Source organism: Apodemus sylvaticus, chromosome 2, assembly GCF_947179515.1.
Source record: "Apodemus sylvaticus chromosome 2, mApoSyl1.1, whole genome shotgun sequence".
Lineage (NCBI taxonomy): Eukaryota > Metazoa > Chordata > Mammalia > Rodentia > Muridae > Apodemus > Apodemus sylvaticus.
The window spans coordinates 92,910,391-92,931,586 of NC_067473.1; positions in this window are offsets into that span (position 1 = coordinate 92,910,391).

Genomic DNA, 21,196 nt, shown 5'->3' on the forward strand with positions numbered 1-21,196 from the left:
CACTAAAGCTGAGCATAACTTTCTCTAAGTGAAGCAAGAATTAAGAAAGGACAACAATAATTCAGCATTGTTGGGGTGTCAGTCTCTTCAGTAGTGCAGCCACTAATGGATGCCCCTGCTCCATTAAATAAGCTCTTACTCACACTCCAAGAAACACTCATGAAACTCAGCCGCCCACAAGGAAGATGTGGAGAAGGAGAGAGGATCTTTGAAAGGAAAGCCTTTGTTGGGAGAGATGTGAGAGGGGAGTCAAGGGGGAAATGATTAAGCTTTGTTATGCAAATGTATGAACTTACCAAACTATAAGAACAAATTGTATGCAGGAACCATAATTACAAAAGCCTAATTTGAAAATCAAATAATTTTTGATAATTTTTGAAATATTAAAACTTTTTGGATTTTTTGCTGTTTTTTTTTTTTTGGTGTGTGTTTGTGTATGTGGGCATGTGCATGTAAGCACAGTTGCCCATAAGGGCAGATGCACTGCATCCCCTGGACTTGGAGTTAGAAGCAATTCTGGGGTACCCAAAGTGGGTGCTGGGAACCAAATTTACCCTTTGCAAGAGCAGTCTGTTCTGTTAACCCAGAGTCATCTCACTAGCCTCATGTTTTAAGAAAACAGTAACATCTTAATGGCACTCAAAGTTAAGCATTTTAGAACTGTGCCATAATAGATTACATACCATGCCCCACCTGCCACTCAGAATATGTCCTCAAGAAATGAGCAATGTGAAAAAAAGTAGTGGGAATGCGGAGTTTTTCAGTGAACATACCAGATATAACATGTATTCCCCCCTAAACAAAAACATTAAAATATGATGTCCTATAAACTTTATTATATATTATGTTTTTGTTTGGGGGAAAATGAATGTTATATCTGGTATGCTATACACTTTTTACTTTAGTTATATACTTTCTATCTTATACTTTATTTATTTATACATTTATATATATTTCTATTTAACTATAGTCATAGACTTTCTATTTTAGTATATAAACTTGTAACATTTATGATAGACACATACTTATTGGCTTCATGAACCATAACTTTTACTACTCTACTACTCTAAATTTAGACTATTACAAGTTTTCTACTTTTTATCTTTATTTTTATTTTCTATATTCTTTTTTACATTCCAAATGATTTTCCTTTTCCTGGTTCTCCCCTCCCCATAAGTCCCATAAACACTCTTCCCTCCACACATTCCCCAATCAACCCCTTCCAGTTTCTCTGTCCTGGTACTCCCCTACAATGCTGCATCAAGCCTTTCCAGGACCAGGGCCCTCTCCTTCCTTCTTTTTGGGAATCATTTGATATGTGAGTTGTGTCTTGGGTATTCAGAGCTTCTGGGCTAATATCCACTTATCAGTGACTGCATTCCATGTGCGTTCTTTTCTGAATGAGTTACCTCACTTAGTATGATATTTTCCAGTTCCAACCATTTGCCTAAGAATTTCATGAATTCTGGTATGCACACACTAATAAGTGGATATTAGCCTGGAAAACTGGAATACTCAAAACATAATTCACACATCAAATGAGGTACAAGAATAACGGAGGAGTGGCCCCTGGTTCTGGAAAGACTCAGTGTAGCAGTATAAGGCAAAACCAGAACAGGCAAGTGGGAAGGGGTGGGTGGGAGAATAGGGGGAGGGAAGGGGCTTATGTGACTTTCGAGGAGTGGGGGACCAGAAAAGGGGAAATCATTTGAAATGTAAATAAAAAATATATCAAATGAAATTTAAAAAAAAAGAATTTCATGAATTCATTGTTTTTAATTGCTGAGTAGTATTCCATTGTGTAAATATACCACATTTTCTGTATCCATTCCTCCAATCAGGGACATCTGGGTTCTTTCCAGCTTCAGGCTATTATAAATAAGGCTGCTATGAACATAGTGGAGCATGTGTAATTATTGCATACCAGGGAATCCTCTGGGTATATGCTCAGGAGTGGTATAACAGGGTCCTCCGGAAGTGTCATGCCCAGTTTTCTGAGGAACCACCAGACTGATTTCCAGAGTAGTTGTACCCTCTTGCAATCCCACCAGCAGTGGAGGAGTGTTCCTCTTTCTCCACATCCTCGCCAACACGTGCTATCTCCTGAGTTTTTAATCTTAGTCATTCTGACTGGTGTGAGGTGAAATCTTAGGGTTGTTTTGATTTGCATTTCCCTAATTATGACCAATGATGTTGAACTTTTCTTAAGGTGCTTCTCAGCCATCGGAAGTTCTTCAGGTGAAAATTCTTTGTTTAGCTCTGTACCCCATTTTTAATAGGGTTATTTGGTTCCCTGGGGTCTACCTTCTTGAGTTCTTTGTATGTACTGGGTATTAGCCTTCTGTCAGATGTAGGGTTGGTGAAGATCTTTTCCCAATTTGTTGGTTGCTATTTTGTCCGATTGACAGTGTCAGTCAGTGCTACCTCAGTTGCTATGTATTTGGTTAGAATACTTCCATTTTGTGCCTTGAGATATGGTAGTATATTGGAAAGACAATGAGAATTTGTATAAAGCACAAGCCAACTCTAATATTGATTTACTGATATGTTTAGAGAGTTATCTGGATGGGTGTTCTTCAGTTGCTAATAATTTCTGTTTTAAGCTGTAGTATTTTGACTAAGCCGAATTTAAGTTTCCCTTTCTACAAAATTGTAATATTGTTATTTAAATAAAATAGTAAACCATTGTAATCTACATGAGTATACTTTTTACATAACTATTTAGCAACCTTTTATTTCTGAAAAAAACTTTTCTAGCAGTTAGATAATTATCATCATTTTTGGCAAGGGTAAGATATAACCCAACGTGCCTTCAAATTAAGAAAATAGTTTCTAAGTAACATCAAATTAAATTTCCTGGAAACATTGCAGTGACAAAACCCTGTCATTGCTCGATCTACTAAGCATATGCTTGTTTGATGAAATAATACTAATCCTTCTAAACTAAGTAAAATTGGACACCACTGGGTAAGGGGGTCTTGTTTATTTGAAAATAGCCATATTTAGCTGAACCTGCTATCTTCACCATGCCTCTGTACAACTTAGTTCACTCTTGATGTCACTCAGAGATTACTTTCTAATTGTATCTTAAAACACTGACGTCATGACAGGCACTGGTGGTGCATACCTGTAATCCCAGCACTCTGGGAGGCAGAGGCAGGTGGATTTCTGAGTTAGAGGCCAGCCTGGTCTATAGAGTGAATTTCCGGACAGCCAGGGTTATACAGAGAAACCCTGTCTCAAAAAAAAAAAACAAATCCAAAAACAAAAAAAAAACAAAAAAAAAAAAACAAAAAAAAACAAACAAACAAAAACACTGACATCTTGATTTTCTTGAAAACTTTAAGTAGAACATGCTTATAAGATGCCTTATGAATTTCAGGGTCTTAGAATATCTGATCTCTTAGGAAAACAGGGCTAGGCTAAATTTACCAAAAGCTTAAATTATTATGAAAGACAACAGGACAATGAAAAAGAAAGGCTGGCCCTTGGGGCCCAGAAACCATGAAGACACACTTTGATTGGAGATTTTGACAGCATCAACTAGGTGAGAGCAGTGACCACAACATTCCTCCCAAAACACTGGATCCTGCAAGTACTGCTAGACCACAATGGAAGCTATTTCCCACAGAGCCCTCCATGTGCTTATTTTGGTGAAGACACTAAAATGTAAGTCAGAAATCATATAATTCTCATCTGAAGCACACAGAACACTAAACACCAAAGAATTTTAACTATTTCCAAAAATTTGACAAGCCATACAAACTCATCCACTCAATACCATCTGTCCAGTGCCAACAGTGAACAGGGCATTTGAGATTCCAGTAACCAAGCAGGAGGATGGTAGGCAGTGCCTTTCTTATGAAGTCCTCGGACTATATATTTTATTGTGGGGAGGGAAAATGAAAAGGAGGATATGTGGCTCTTCTATTTTTCTGTAACACTAAGCATAATGGCAAAGTATTGTTGGAAAAACTAATTTCACTGATAGTATGACTTTTCCATAAGGAAAAACTAAACAGAAAATAAGAGAATTTTTACTTCAGCTTGGTAGCCTTAATGATTTTCCCATAATAGCTCCCATGTTGCAACTCAGGTAACAAATAAGGTGAAGTGTAAGAATAAACACAATTTTCATCCCGCAAAATGCTGAAAAATAAATTAGTCAAGGGAGGAGATGAAACTGGTCCTCTCAAATGATGCCATGGAGAATGACAAACACAGGAGATACTGTAGAGGGAGGGACTCTTACCTTCCTCTTCCTTCCCTGTAAGTTTCCTAATCCCTATTCCACAATTCGCTGCCTTCAGACCAGGACACTTGTCTTATCACACTCCCATACCATAATATTTTGTCTTTCTACAAAGAGGCTTATAGATCTTTGGGGCCTGGCAGCCTGTGAAAACTCATATTAAAATATTAAATAAATTCATGTACCTTTTTACTATAAATTTGCTCATATTAATTTTATTTTTTCATCAGAAGCAGGCCAGAAAATTTTATTTTTTATGTTTGCTTGTTTGTTTGTTTTGAGAGGGAGTCTCACTGTGTCAATCAGCCTGGGCTCAAACTCACAAAGATCCCCTGCCTCAATCTCCCAAGTGTGTACAACCATACCAGTCTTAGCGTTCACGTAAAAGTTATTGGTTCTCAGTGGACACAGTCTTTATATAGGATAGAACCATATCACTGATGCTATTTTTGTATGCAACACTGAATGTAAGAAACCACAAGAAGTTTATATATCTTTGTATATTCTATATGATATTTCAAAGCAACTATGAGAATCAGGAGAAATTTTGCTTGGTTTTGGCAAACTACACATGATATGTAAATCCAAGCATGATTAATGTTCCCAAAATAAATGTTTCCAGAAATTCTTTATGCCTAAAGAGCATTATCATGTAGATTAGACAAATTATTGTGTTGGGTATAATTTCAGGAAGGTCTAATCTCAATGAATAAAAAGAAAGTAATATCTACATGTAATTTGTGGAGCTCAGCTCAAAGCCATTTCTTTGCCACTCTGAAAATTTGGACCTGAAGAACATCCTCTAGGGGAGTCAGTGTGTTTCTGTTGAAGGGATGTGTTTGAATCACAATTCCTATTTCCTTCCATTTTCACGTAAAAAAGTCCTCCAAAGTAGAGTTTTGTCAGATTAAAAGACATCACTCATCGATTGATCCACACTCCATTGCTTCAAAACTTGCATTTCTCCTGGGATACGCTACTGTAGTACTGTGCAAGTAACAATGCAGAATGAAGATCAGTCTGGGTGGGCAACACCATGAGACCCTGTCAATAGATGAAAATTCACAAGAAGACTGGAAATACAGCACCACTAGGACAATGCTTACTTAGCCCTGGCAAGGCTCTGGGTTCACTTCCCAGTTCTGCTCAATGAAACTGAACATGAACTTTGCATGGCTGAAAGGCATTTCCTGTAGTGAACTTTACTCTTTATTGCACTTTAACTTTTAAAGAGATTCTGAAAGAATGGCATAACTGCCTGAAGTTACATCGAGCGGGTTACCTGGAAGGGAACCGGGGGATGTATGGGAAGGCGGCAAAAAGAGACGGAGACCAAGATAACACCTGCTATTCCAGGTCTCAAAGTTTAATGAAGAACTCCCAATATATATAGGCAGGGGAAAAGGCTGGAAGCTTCTCAGCAGAACCAGTTCAGTTGTTCCACAGGTGGCTAGTGTTTCTCAGGAAACTGCAGGTCCTTGAAGAATAGGCTTCACCTTGGTCTGAGCACTCCACCCTAGGTGGAGGGGATTTTGGCTAATACAGGAATTCCCACTCAAAGGTTAGGATAGGAACTTCACATTGGTCAATGTCAAGTTCCTGCCAGGTGGCATGTCACCTCAGTAAGGCTCTCTACAGAAATGTACTGCTCTTTCTTACCTATCTAAATGGTACAGCGCTTTCTTACCTGTCATGAATGCTTAGGTATGGTCTATGTTGACTTGGCTCTGGTTTATGTAAAGACAGACACACTTTCTCTCTAACCCACTTAAGATATTAATTGAGTATCAAGTGCAATAAATTGAGGTAAATCAAAATTATCTGAGAGCATTTAGGTATTTAGGAATGCAAGCAATCCAGCTTTCAAAAAGGCCGTTTGATTACCGGTGCTAATATCAAAGAGAATTGAGGGTGTTATGGCACATGTCACAGATGGAGACAATTGTGGAAGCACTAATACTGACTAAGGCTCCTTGGAGCTCCTTAGCACGGCACGGGCAAATGCTAACGTTAGGAATTTGGGCAAGAGTTAATCTCTCTGCTTTATAAATAAGATTGTGTTTTTCTCAATTGACTTATTTTATCATACAGAATTTTTGTAGATAATTCAAGAAAAAATGTAACCATGCAGTATTCATTCAATAATATGTTTTAGTTACCCACAATAATTATAAACTTGTACTCTCTCAGTAACTAGATTCTACAAATTGTATATATTACTAACATATATATGCAATATATTAGCTTATTTAAATACTTAAAAAAGAGTAAGAAGAGGAAGGGGAAGTGCTTTCATTGATGATGAAATGGATATCAGTATGTTATCCTGATATATATTTGTTTAATGTTCATTTAATGGTCTTCCTCTGGGTGAAATGACCCCTCTCCTATCTGCATCCTCAGATAGCACTGCCATTTTAACTCATACATCTTCACTACAGTCATCCCATCAAGTCTACCTCTTTCACCTTTATCAACCACATCCATTCCATTTGGTCTCTCCTTATGTGTTACTCAGTTTGGGTCGTGGTCATCCTCTGTATACAGGATGTCAATGGTCTCCTAACACATTATCATGACTCTCACTCCTCCTCCTAGAGCCTCCCAGTAATTGAGTATTTTCAAAGATTGCCCCAACCTTCAGCATAAAACCTGAACTCCATAGCATGTAACAGGAAGAAGCTTTGCCCCAGTTAGGCTTACTTATAGGCTACAGTTCATCATCAATGGAAGCAGAAACAAGAACTGAACCAGAGCGACCACTGAGGACTTGCTTCCTCTTCCTGGTCCTTAACAAACTTTTCATTTTAAGTATTTTATTTATTTACATCCCAAATGCTTCCCCCTTCCAAGTCCCCCCTTGCAGAGTTCTTCATCCCCATGTCTGTCTTTCACTTTTGAGAGGGTACATCCCTGGGTATCCCCCGCCCCCCAAAAAGGGTCATCAGGTCTCTACAGGACTAAGTGCATCCTCTCCCACTGAAGCTCAAAGTCAGCCCTCTGTTACATATGTGCTAGGCACCTCAGGCCCACCTGTGTATGCTCTTTTGTTGGTGACTCAGTCTCTGAGAGCTTCCACAGTTCCAGGTTTGTTCACACTGTTGGTCTTCCAGTTGGGTTGCCAATCATTTCCTTCAATCCTTCTCCTAATTCTTCCACAGGGGGGCCCGACATCTTTCTAATGCTTGGCTGTAAGTATCTACATCTGTCCCATGCAACCATTCTAGGCTTCTTCCTGAAAGCACAACATGGCATCAGTAATAGTGTCAGGGATTGCTGCCCACCCATGGGATAATCACAAGTTGGGCCGACGACTAAATGACCTTTCTTTCAGTCTCTGCTCTATTTCTGTCCCTGAAATTCAGGAGTACTTTTAGTTCAAAAGTTTTGTAGTCGGTTGGTGTCCTCATCTCTTTACTGGGATGTAATCTTGTCTGACTACTGCAGGTGGTCTCTTCAGGTTCCATATCTCCACTGGGATTTTGGCATTTCGGGACAGACTATCCACACTGAGTCCTGGGAGTCTCCCCCCATTCAAGGTCTCTTCAGGAAGAGACCATTCAAGGAAGTCTACAACTTCTTTAGGTCTGAGGGGTGTATAATGGGTATTTTGTGATTTTTGGCTAATATCCTTATATCAGTAAGTACAAACCATCTCTTTCCTTTTGAGTCTGGGTTACCTCATTAGGATAACATTTTCTAGTTCCATCCATTTGTCTGCAAAATTCATGATGTTCTTCTTTTTAATAGTTGGATAGTATTCCATAATGTAAATGAACCCCATTTTCCGTATCCATTCTTCAGCTGACGGACATCTGGGTTGTTTCCAGTTTCTGGCTATTATGAATAAGGCTGCTATGGACATAATGGTACACATGCCCTTGTGATATGGTGGGCTGTCTTTTGGGTATATGCCAGGATAGATAATAGCTGGGTCTTCACATAGAACTATTTCCAATTTTCTGAGGAACCACTAGATTGATTTCTAGAGTGGTTGGTTGTACAAGTTTTCAATCCCATCAGAAGTGCAAGAGTGTCCCCATTTCTCCACATTCTCACCAGCATGTTCTGTCACTAGAGTTTTTGATCAGTAGAATAAAATCAAGGACCCAGAAATAAACCCACATAGCCTATAGACACTTGATTTTTGACAAAGAAGCCGAAACCATACAATGGAAACAAGAAAGCATCTTCAGTAAATGGTGCTGGTCTAAATGGAGGTCTGCATGTAGAAGAATGCAAATTGATACATATTTATCTCCCTGCACAAACCTCAAGTCTAAGTGGATCAAGAATCTCAACCTAAAACGGGGTACACTGAATCTAATAGAAAAAGAAGTGGAAAATAGCCTTGAACTCATTAGCACGGGAGAAAATTTCCTGAATAGAACACCAATGGCTCAAACTCTAAGATCAACAATTGATAAATGGGACCGTCTTGGAACTGAAAAGCTTCTTAAGGCAAAGGACACTGTCAATAATACAAAACAACAGCCTACAGATTGGGAAAAGATCTTCACTAACCTACATAGAACAGAAGGCTAATATTCAAAATATATAAAGAACTCAAGAAGTTAGACTCCACAACACCAAATAATCCAATTTAAAAATGGGGTCCAGAACTAAACAGAGAATTCTCAACAGGAATCTTGAATGTCTGAGAATCATTTAACATCCTTAGTAGTCAGGGAAATGAAAATCAAACAACCATTAACAAACTTTTGAACCCAACCCAGTACCCACTGACCAGGGACAGCCTTTCCCACAGTGTACTGGGCCCTTATCATCAACTAGCAATCAGTAAAATGCTTCTACATGTTCACATGCCAATCTGATGGAGGCAGTTTATCAGTTGAGCTAACTTCTTCCCAAGTATGTCAAGTAGACAGCCAAGGAAATAACTATCACATGACCCAAAGCAGTATTTGCTACTATCCATATGCAAGGAATGGCCCCATAGTAGTTGTGGTATGCTAGGAATATGTGAATACATTCTATGATAACCTAATTTCATTCATATATAATCTTTCCTTGTCCTCTTTTTATGTCTACCACTATGTTCTCTATATTCTCCTGAAACGTACTGTAGACTTGAGTTCTATGTGGAATAAAATAGCAAGTTTCTTCCTAGAATATTTCCCAAAATTCACTGTCATTCACAGCTGCTTACTTGAGAAATATAGAGCAGTAAGAAATGTATGACTTCCAACTTATCAATACTGGCTAACATCAAATACTAATTTTGCATTAATATTCAAAACAATTAAATTTAGGGAAATTATACATCTGAAAAGACTTTTCAGAATATTGGAATTAACTTGATGTGTTTCAATTTCTAAATTAAGTTTTCTGAACAATTAGATTGGTTATTATATTTGCAGACTTATTTAATGTGCTACTGTCCAATGCTATGCAGTGTCCTTAGCCTTTGAAGTCCTGTGAGATACTCTTTGTATTGAGCTTTAGTTGCTCTAACACAGCAATTTCAGGCATCAGATGACATCAGCAACTCATACTGTTGTAATAATGCTCTTAGGAAAAAGAGTCTCCCTTTCTAGAATTCATAATGATTTAAAGTCTAGAATCATTTATGTGATTATGGTTAAAAAGTACATTTGGAAATTATTTCCTATACAACCTAAGTATACAGGATGCATTAGTCTATATCATGGAGTTGATTTAGACGTATGTTACAAAACAAAATACATTCTAAAAACTAACTTAATATTCTAAGCAAACTAACCTTAGAGCTTAACATCATTAAATATGCACAGACTCTAAGCAACGAAATGAAGTTGTACTGTTTGCTGGATTCCTGCAATCACTCTAGGCATATTTCACACTGTAGACTTTATCTGTTTTAGAGACCATGGAGCCCTCTGTTAGCAAGCCTTCAGCCCAGCAGGCTGAGCTCAGAGGGCATTCATTAACTTCCCTAATGCATTGAGGATCCTTCAGCATCAGTACTCTAATGAGACACCACCACATGCCTCCATCCATAGTAAGAGCATCTTCATACTAAACCAGCTGCTGCTCCACGTAAACTGAAGTCAGAGACCAGATGAATGTCCTTGAGAGGGTTTATATTTTGTGAATGCTTTTCCCAGCTTGGCTATTTTATAACACTTATATAGTCACTTAGAGAGGAGATTAGTCAACTGGGGTTCACAGAAAACAGTTACAAGAGTGAACTTTGATACATTATCTGCCTACTTAATTTGCTTCTGAAAAGCAAGAAAATATGCAGTTTCAAGTGATCAGGTGATTTGTGAGATGGGAATATTCTAATGGTGAAATTATGAAACATTCTTGACTCAGTCCCAGCTCAATATTAGGTGCATCAAGCTGTGCTGTGAATATTCTAGCCTCAGGCAGATTTCCATAAGAGGAGAAATTGTTTTTCTTTCTTTGAAGGAGCACATAAGGTTCATGAAGAGCCATGAAACTAGGGGAGAGGGAGGAAGTGTTAAATCTGCAGGGGCGGTGTAGTGTAATATACACCCTGAAAATCACTTCAAAAATTGGCTCCAACAGTTTAGAAAAATTTTTTTAAAAATCTAAAAATCATAGGCATTCTTTTCCTGCCAAAAAGCTACTTATCCATTCCTTTTATTTGTTTTATGAGTTGACTCTGTGTTTGCTGAAATTGATACCCTTTCAAGTGTCATTTCTAAAGCCTGACCCAATGATTGCTAAGTTTTACTTTTTGTGCACCCACATTTTTAATTTAAAGCTGTTCTTACTCTCTGAAAATACCTATACTGTTGACAGAACAACACTGTCCACACAACATATATACCCTCACTCTATACAGAACAACACAGTTCACAAAATGTTCACAATGTGTAATACTTTCAGTAAGAGTTAACTACTTACACATTCTAAAAACAAATGTAACAACCTCTTGGCAGGGCAAAAGGGACTGCCTTGTCAGCACTGCATTGGCAACATCAGCATGGAGGACTTTCAGAAGTTTAGATGAGTGAAAGGCAGTCATCGATCCTGTATGCCTCTTTAATTTGTATTCTGAACTTCCAGACTCCATCTACACACTCTAATATTGTCTATAGATTGTTAATTAGTAACACTCTATGGAGAAATGTTCTTTGACTCAAACCAATGGTTTCTTCTCCTTTCACAATGGTGGACATCACACAAGAGAGTTAATTGCATAAATGTATTACTTCCTGAAGCTTCTGCATTTTCTTCCTGGAATACCTAAAATAAGTTTCCAAATCTTAATGAGTCATCAAATTTGACAGAGAAGAAATGTCCAATTAACATTTATGCTTAGATATTTAAAATGTATCCATGTTAATTTCCATATTCATGCATTGTCAAACATTGGTTGAAAGCCCATTGTATCTAAATGCAGCCCTCTAGGAACTGGGATCAGAAGGCACATTGCCCACACTGAGAACTGTCAGATGACTACATACAGAATTAGCTCATTGGTGTGGTACAGGAGCCAGAATTCTGTGTGCCTTCATTCTGTATACACATTTATGCTGCTGAATAATCCCACAATTAAAGACAATCTCAAAAAGTAGATATTTCTTGTGATGTCTTTAGAAAGTCATACTGCTTCAAATAGTTTTTACATAGTAACTGCAGTATATCAGAAACATCTTTCATTGCTTAATCTAGCCTAGCAAAAGGTTGTTTTAAGTGTACGTATTTTATTTTCAAAGCCATTAACTATTAGCGTGTTTAAAATATTGCAATATCAACCTCAAGACTAACAACAAATCATAAATGCAATTTGAAAAAAGAATTTAGCTCATCGAGAACATATAGATAGGACATAATTGCATGAAATACATACATAACTAAATAGAAAGTTTGCTTACCACATAACATAATTTCAGCACTATCTTGAATATTTATGCATAATAAGACACTTTCAAAATCTGTAGATATTTTAAAGCTCTGTTACAATGCTTTTAAAATAAAGTATTAAATGATTAAAATAGATTTCTCCTGTTTCTTACTGCAACTGTGATTATATGCAAATTTATCTCCAATTAGAGAAAATTAGCTGAGCACTATAGAGATGGCTTCACGCTAGTTTGTCAAAGGAGTCTGGATTTTTTTCAAATGCAGACCATTTGATTATGTATGCAGACATATCTATGTTTGAATAATGCATGGAAATTATAAGAGGCACATTTTTATGTTTCAAAATGAACTGCAATTGTGTTCAAGAAACAAAGAAGACATTTACTTATTTAAGTACCTCTCTCCTTGGAGCCCTGGGCAGTTGAGTTTATCTCCAGTGAATCTCATGATTAATATGAGCTACTGCCTTTCAACTAATCACCCTTTCACACTAGGTGTGTCATCTTTCTATGAGAGACATGAACACAAATTCCTATTCAACTCAGATAGGACAGTCTAAAGAAATTATCCCAAGTCTAACCTGATTACTCAATTGATATACTAGACTACTTATAGAGGTATAGCAGGCTCAACCACAAATATATCATTATAAGGCCAAAAGCAAAAAGGAATATCCAGCATTTAGAAATTATTGAGAAAATGACCAAAAACTTACATCCTTAAGAGAAAATAGAGTAAGATAAAAAAAATTATGATAGCTCATTATTTCAAAATAGGCATATGAAGCATGGTGGTATATGCCTTTGATCCTAGCACTCAGGAGGCAGAAGCAGGTGGACCTCTATGATCTCTATCTTCAAGATAGTCTGGTCATAATGGAGAGTTTTATGCCAAACAGAGCTACAAAAGCTACCTTGTCTTTAAAAAATTTGCATATTAGTTAGGGTTATTGTTGCTGTGATGAAACACCATAACAAAAGCAACTTGGTGATGGAATTCAGGGCCATGGCCAGGGGTGGTGCCATCCACTGGGGGCTGGACAATCCTCCCTCAATCACTAATTTTAAAAATGCTCTATGGGTCTGCTTACAGACAGATCTTTTTATTATTATTATTATTATTATTATTGTTATTATTATTATTATCATTATTATTTTCTAAATTCTTTGTTTACATTCCAAATGCTTTCCCCTTTCCTGGTTTCCCCCTTCCCATATGTCCCATAAGCCCTCTTCTCTCCACCCATTCTTTAATCACCTCCCTCCTTTTCTCTGTCCTGGTACTCCCCTACAATGCTGAATCAAGCCTTTCCAGGATCAGGAACCTCTCCTTACTTCTTCATGGGAGTCATTTGATATGCTAATTGTGTCTTGGGTATTCAGATCTTCTGGACTAATTAATATCCATTATCAGAGATTGCATTCCATGTGTATTCTTTTGTGATTGGGTTACCTCACTTAGAATGATATTTTCCAGTTCCAACCATTTGCCTAAAATTTTATGAATTCATTGTTTTTAATTGCTGAGTAGTATTCCATTGTGTAAATATACCACATTTTCTGTATCCATTCCTCCATTGAGGGACATCTGGGTTCTTTCCAGCTTCTGGCTATTATAAATAAGGCTGCTATGAACATAGTGGAGCATGTGTCCTTATTGCATGCCAGGTAATCCTCTGGGTATATGCCCAGGAGAGGTATAGCAGGGTCTTCCAGAAGTGTCATGTCCAGTTTTCTGAGGAAACGCCAGACTGATTTCCATAGTGGTTGTACCATCTTGCAATCCCACCAGCAGTGGAGGAGTATGCCTCTTTCTCCACATCCTCACTAACACCTGTTGTCTCCTGAGTTTTTAACCTTAGCCATTCTGACTGGTGTGAGGTGAAATCTCAGGGTTATTTTGATTTGCATTTCCCTAATGACTAATGATGTTGAGCATTTCTTAAGGTGCTTCTTGGCCATCCAAATTTCTTCAGGTGAAAATTCTTTGTTTAGATCTCACAGCCAGATCTTATGAAGTCGTTTTTTCAACTAAAGTTCCCTCTTCTCATATGACTATAGCTTGTCTATATAAATATATATATATATATATATATATATGTATATATATGGCATATATATAAATATTGTTGACATAAGGCTAGGCAGCACAATGATACTACACATAAAAAAATGCATGATTATATTAAAAGGACAAATTAGAAAATGAAGCTTTACCTAAAGGTAAAGACATATTTCTTTCTACAGTACAGTTATGGGATGCAAAGTCAGTATTAATTCAGTTGATACATAGGCAATGATAGTGTATTGAAAAGGCAGTGGGTAATTCTGGGCTATGTCATAACTGGATAACCTGAATTGACATTGTCACCAAAAGACACTGACATAGTTTTGGTAGCAAAATGTTTGTGTTCAACTATGGTTTGGCCTTGTGAATTTTAAAAGATATCTGTTAAATGCTTAATGTGTCTATCAGCTAGGAATTTAGCAAAGTGAGCTCTAGAACACCTCCACACTTTATCAGTACTAGGTATACTAAATTAGCCTAAGTGTTTAGTAATTGTATAATAATGTAAATGGTAGTGTTATAGCCCATGGGTAATCTAAATAAGTATCAATCACAACATAAACAAATGGGCAAAGAATAAATATATTACATCTGTTTCCTTGGAGATGAGTTTCATCTGGGGAAGAAGGAATATTTGAAAAGTCATAGGAAGATTGGAACTGGTGATATGCAGTGTTTAATATATAGACAAAGAAGAGTATTTTGGAAAGAGTCTAGTCTGTAGTTAGCATAACTACATACTAACACAACGCACTTTTTATTCGTGTAGCATTCATCAACTTATGTACTTGACAATTCCCCTTTACTAGAGGAGTGGGAGGACCTGAGTGAGATCAGATATGACTGACCTATAAGGGATATATTCATTGTTTTATCAATTGTTCAACCTGAAAAAATATCAAGGAGGTAAGGTTATTTTAATTTTGCATAATGGTGGCCATTTATGAAAGTGTAGCATATCAGAGGAGGAAATGGAGTGGAAATATCATTTAGTAATATCTGTACAGTGTACAGCTCACTTTGTTGTATTGACAAAAAGGATGTTTGTAAAGTATTTATGAATGCTTTATCCTAGGTTGCTCCTCCATAGTTTGGAAACTATCCATTAAATGGATTCTTAAAAAAAAAACTTTGCTTTGGCCTAAACTTTAACAACATGTACGGAAGACTATATAAATTGGCCCCTCCCTCCAATCTTATCTCTGGAAATGAATTATATTTGTATTTATCATGATTGCAAACACTGTTCTAGGTACATTAAAGACATTTTACAATTTATAAACTGCCTGATCATTGACTTTTATGTTTTAATTACATTTGTTTTGACTATCAGCAGTGAACAGTACAGTTATGGAATGCAAGTTATGATAGTTCACTATCAGCAACTTTTATAATAGTAAACATTTATAAATTAAGGTAAGAAATCCCAGTTAAGATTTTTCAGCCTTAATGATTAAAATTTTTTGAGTTGAAATTTTTTAGTACCAAAATATACTTTATACCACAAATATAGTCCATCAAGAAACTAGGAACTTTATTTCCTTAAGCTTTTTCGTAGCATATTTTTACAAAAATTAATTTAACAGATCCTGCATATTAAATAGTTCACTTTATCATAAGGATATGAATACAGATGAGACTAGCCTCCATCTTGAAAAAGAAACTGGGGAAGACCCTTGAGAACATCGGTACAGGGGGAAAGTTTCTGAACAGAACACCAATAGCATATGCTCTAAGATCAAGAATTGACAAATGGGACCTCATAAAATTACAAAGTTTCTGTAAGGCAAAGGACACCATCAAAAGGACAGATCGGCAGCCAACAAATTGGGAAAAGATCTTCAACAATCCTACATCAGATAGAGGGCTAATATCCAATATATATAAAGAACTCAAGAAGTTAGACTCCAGAAAACCAAACAACCCCCAAACTCAAAGAAAAAAACCACATGGTCATTTCATTGGATGCTGAAAAAGCATTTGACAAAATTCAGCAGCCTTTCATGCTTAAAGTCTTGGAAAGAACAGGAATTCAAGGCCCATACATAAACATAGTAAAAGCAATATACAGCAAACTGGTAGCCAGCATCAAACTAAATGGAGAGAAACTTGAAGCAATCCCACTAAAATCAGGGACTAGACAGGGCTGCCCCCTCTCTCCTTATCTTTTCAATATTGTACTTGAGGTACTAGCTCGGGCAATTCGACAAAATAAGGAGGTCAAAGGGATACAAATTGGAAAGGAAGAAGTCAAACTATCATTATTTGCAGATGACATGATAGTCTACCTAAGTGACCCAAAAAACTCCACTAGAGAACTCCTACAGCTGATAAACAACTTCAGCAAAGTGGCAGGTTATAAAATCAACACAAGCAAATCAGTGGCCTTCATATACTCAAAGGATAAGCAGGCTGAGAAAGAAATTAGGGAAATGACCCCCTTCACAATAGCCACAAACAGTATAAAGTATCTTGGGGTGACTCTTACCAAACATGTGAAACATCTTTATGACAATAACTTCAAGACTCTGAAGAAGGAAATGGAAGAAGACCTCAAAAAATGGGAAAACCTCCCATGCTCATGGATCAGCAGAATCAATATAGTTAAAATGGCCATTTTGCCAAAAGCAATATACAGATTCAATGCAATACCCATCAAAATCCCAACTCAATTCTTCACAGAGTTAGAAAGAGCAATTATCAAATTCATCTGGAATAACAAAAAACCCAGAAAAGCTAAAACTATTCTCAGCAACAAAAGAAATTCTGGGGGAAATCAGTATCCCTGACCTCAAGCAATACTACAGAGCAATAGTGTTAAAAAAACTGCATGGTATTGGTACAGTGACAGGCAGGCAGATCAATGGAACAGGATTGAGGATCCAGAAATGAACCCACACACCTATGGCCACTTGATCCTCGACAAAGGGGCTGAAAACATACAATGGAAAAAAAGATAGCCTTTTCAACAAATGGTGCTGGTTCAACTGGAGGTCAGCAGGCAGAAGAATGCGAATTGATCCATCCTTGTCTCCTTGTACTAAGCTCAAATCCAAATGGATCAAGGACCTCCACATAATGCCAGACACTCTGAAGCTAATAGAAAAGAAACTGGGGAAGACCCTTGACGACATCGTACAGGGAGAAAATTTCTGAACAGAACACCAATAGCGTATGCTCTAAGATCAAGAATTGACAAATGGGACCTCATAAAATTACAAAGTTTCTGTAAGGCAAAGGACAAATCGGCAACCAACAAATTGGGAAAAGATCTTCACCAATCCTACATCAGATAGAGGGCTAATATCCAATATATATAAAGAACTCAAGAAGTTAGACTCCAGAAAACCAAACAACCCTATTAAAAAATGGGGTACAGAGTTAAACAAAGAATTCTCACCTGAAGAACTTCGGATGGCGGAGAAGCATCTTAAAAAAGGCTCAACTTCATTAGTCATTAGGGAAATGCAAATCAAAACAACCCTGAGATTTCACCTTACACCAGTCAGAATGGCTAAGATTAAAAATTCAGGAGAAAGCAGGTGTTGGAGAGGGTGTGGAGAAAAAGGAACACTCCTCCACTGCTGGTGGGGTTGCAAATTGGTACAACCACTCTGGAAATCAGTCTGGCGGTTCCTCCGAAAACTGGGCACCTCACTTCCAGAAGATCCTGCTATAACACTCCTGGGCATATACCCAGAGGATTCCCCACCATGTAATAAGGATACATGCTCTACTATGTTCATAGCAGCCCTATTTATAATTGCCAGATGCTGGAAAGAACCCAGGTATCCCTCAACAGAAGAGTGGATGCAAAAAATGTGGTATATCTACACAATGGAGTACTATTCAGCCATTAGAAACAATGAATTCATGAAATTCTTAGTCAAATGGATGGAGCTAGAGAACATCATACTAAGTGAGGCAACCCAGACTCAAAAGGTGAATCATGGTATGCACTCACTAATAAGTGGTTATTAACCTAGAAAACTGGAATACCCAAAACATAATCCACACATCAAATGAGATACAAGAAGAAAGGAGGAGTGGTCCCTGGTTCTGGAAAGACTCAGTGAAACAGTATTTGGCAAAACCAGAACGGGGAACTGGGAAGGGGAGGGAGGGAGGACAGGGGAAGAGAAGGGGGCTTACGGGACTTTCAGGGAGTGGGGGGGGGGCTAGAAAAGGGGAAATCATTTGAAATGTAAATAAATTATATCGAATAAAAAAAATTTAAAAAAAAAGAAACAATGAATTCATGAAATTCTTAGGCAAATGGATGGAGCTAGAAAACATCATACTAAGTGAGGTAACCCAGACTCAAAAGGTGACTCATGGTATGCACTCACTAATAAGTGGATATTAACCTAGAAAACTGGAATACCCCAAACATAATCCATACATCAAATGAGGTACAAGAAGAAAGGAGGAGTGGCCCCTTGTTCTGGAAAGACTCAGTGAAGAAGTATAGGGTAAAACCAGAACGGGGAAGTGGGAAAGGGTGGGTGGGAGGACAGGGGGAGAGAAGGGGGCTTATGGGACTTTCAGGGAGTGGGGGGCTAGAAAAGGGGAAATCATTTGAAATGTAAATAAAAAATATATCAAATAAAAAATGATTAAATAGTAAAAAAAAAATGGGGTACAGAGTTAAACAAAGAATTCTCACCTGAAGAATTTCGGATGGCAGAGAACATCTTAAAAAATGCTCAACTTCATTAGTCATTAGGGAAATGCAAATCAAAACAACCCTGAGATTTCACCTTACACCAGTCAGAATGGCCAAGATTAAAAATTCAGGAGACAGCAGGTGTTGTCGAGGATGTGGAGAAAGAGGAATACTCCTCCACTGCTGGTGGGGTTGCAAATTGGTACAACCACTCTGGAAATCAGTCTGGTGGTTTCTCCGAAAACTGGGCACCTCACTTCCAGAAGATCCTGCTATACCACTCGTGAGCATATACCCAAAAGATTCCCCAGCATGTAATAAGGATACATGTTCTACTATGTTCATAGCAGCCCTATTTATAATTGCCAGAAGTTGGAAAGAACCCAGGTATCCCTCAACAGAAGAGTGGATGCAAAAAATGTGGTATATCTACACAATGGAGTACTATTCAGCCATTAGAAACAATGAATTCATGAAATTCTTAGGCAAATGGATGGAGCTGGAGAACATCATACTAAGTGAGGTAACCCAGACTCAAAAGATGAATCATGGTATGCACTCACTAATAAGTGGATATTAACCTAGAAAACTGGAATACCCAAAACATAATCCATACATCAAATGAGGTACAAGAAGAAAGGAGGAGTGGCCCCTTGTTCTGGAAAGGCTCAGTGAAGCAGTATAGGGCAAAACCAGAACGGGGAAGTGGGAAGGGGTGGGTGGGAGGACAGGGGGAGAGAAGGGGGCTTATGGGACTTTCAGGGAGTGGGGGGGTAGAAAAGGGGAAATCATTTGAAATGTAAATAAAAAATATATCAAATTAAAAAAATGATTAAATAGTAAAAAAAAATGGGTACAGAGTTAAACAAAGAATTCTCACTTGAAGAATTTCGGATGGCGGAGAAACATCTTAAAAAATGCTCAACTTCATTAGTCATTAGGGAAATGCAAATCAAAACAACCCTGAGATTTCACCTTACACCAGTCAGAATGGCTAAGATTAAAAATTCAGGAGACAGCAGGTGTTGGAGAGGGTGTGGAAAAAGAGGAACACTCCTCCACTGCTGGTGGGGTTGCAAATTGGTACAACCACTCTGGAAATCAGTCTGGCAGTTCCTCTGAAAACTGGGCACATCACTTCCGAAAGATCCTGCTACACCACTCCTGGGCATATACCCAGAGGATTCCCCACCATGTAATAAGGATACCTGCTCCACTATGTTCATTGTAGCCGTATTTATAATAGCCAGAAGCTGGAAAGATCCCAGGTATCCCTCAACAGAAGAATGGATGCAAAAAATGTGGTATATGTACACAATGGAGTACTATTCAGCCATTAGAAACAATGAATTCTTGAAATTCTTAGGCAAATGGATGGAGCTGGAGAACATCATACTAAGTGAGGTAACCCAGACTCAAAAGATGAATCATGGTATGCACTCACTAATAAGTGGATATTAACCTAGAAAACTGGAATACCCAAAACATAATCCACACATCAAATGAGGTACAAGAAGAACAGAGGAGTGGCCCCTTGTTCTGGAAAGACTCAGTGAAGCAGTATAGAACAAAATCAGAACAGGGAAGTGGGAAGAGTTGGGTGGGAAAACAGGGGGAGGGAAGGGGATTGATGGGACTTTCGGGGAGTGAGTGTCCAGAAAAGGGGAAATCATTTGAAATGTAAATTAATATATCAATAAATTTAAAAAAAAGAAACAACACAAAAAAATTCTTATTCATTATTTATAAGTGCACCAATCTCTCTCTCCCTCACTCCCTCCCTTATCACAGGGAGAAAGGCCTTTCCCCTCTCCTCTTAAGAGTACAAAAATCTTATTATTTATAATTGCACCAATCTCTCTCTCCCTCACTCCCTCCCTTATCACAGTCAGAAGGACACCTTGACCCAAGACAGAGGATTTGAAGAAAACTTTAAGACAAAAATGCTTGGCTCTGGAGAGAGCCAGCCAAATACCATCTTAGAACCACCTATTTAGTAAGTTAAAAGGCACATGATAATATTTTTTTAATATCATCCACAACCAAAAGTCATTTGAAGCAGACATCTAAGGAACCCAGAAAGTGGAGTCACCTGTGTCTCTATAACTGAAAATTAAAAGAAAAGCAAGAGTACCCAGAAACAAAGGCAGACCACAGGCATAGGGCAAGGGGCCACCCAGAACAGAGAGAACACCCTAGCTCAGTTAGAGGAAGTGGGCTTGGAGATTCAACATCTATGTAATCTAATTGCTGCTTGAATTGAGTGTAGGCATTCTGCATTAGTACTGCCAAAAAGGCTAACATTTCCACTAACATCTCTCAAAGAGCAAAAAGAGAAGCAGTCTCTCTGTGCCATCAAGTCTTGAGTTGAA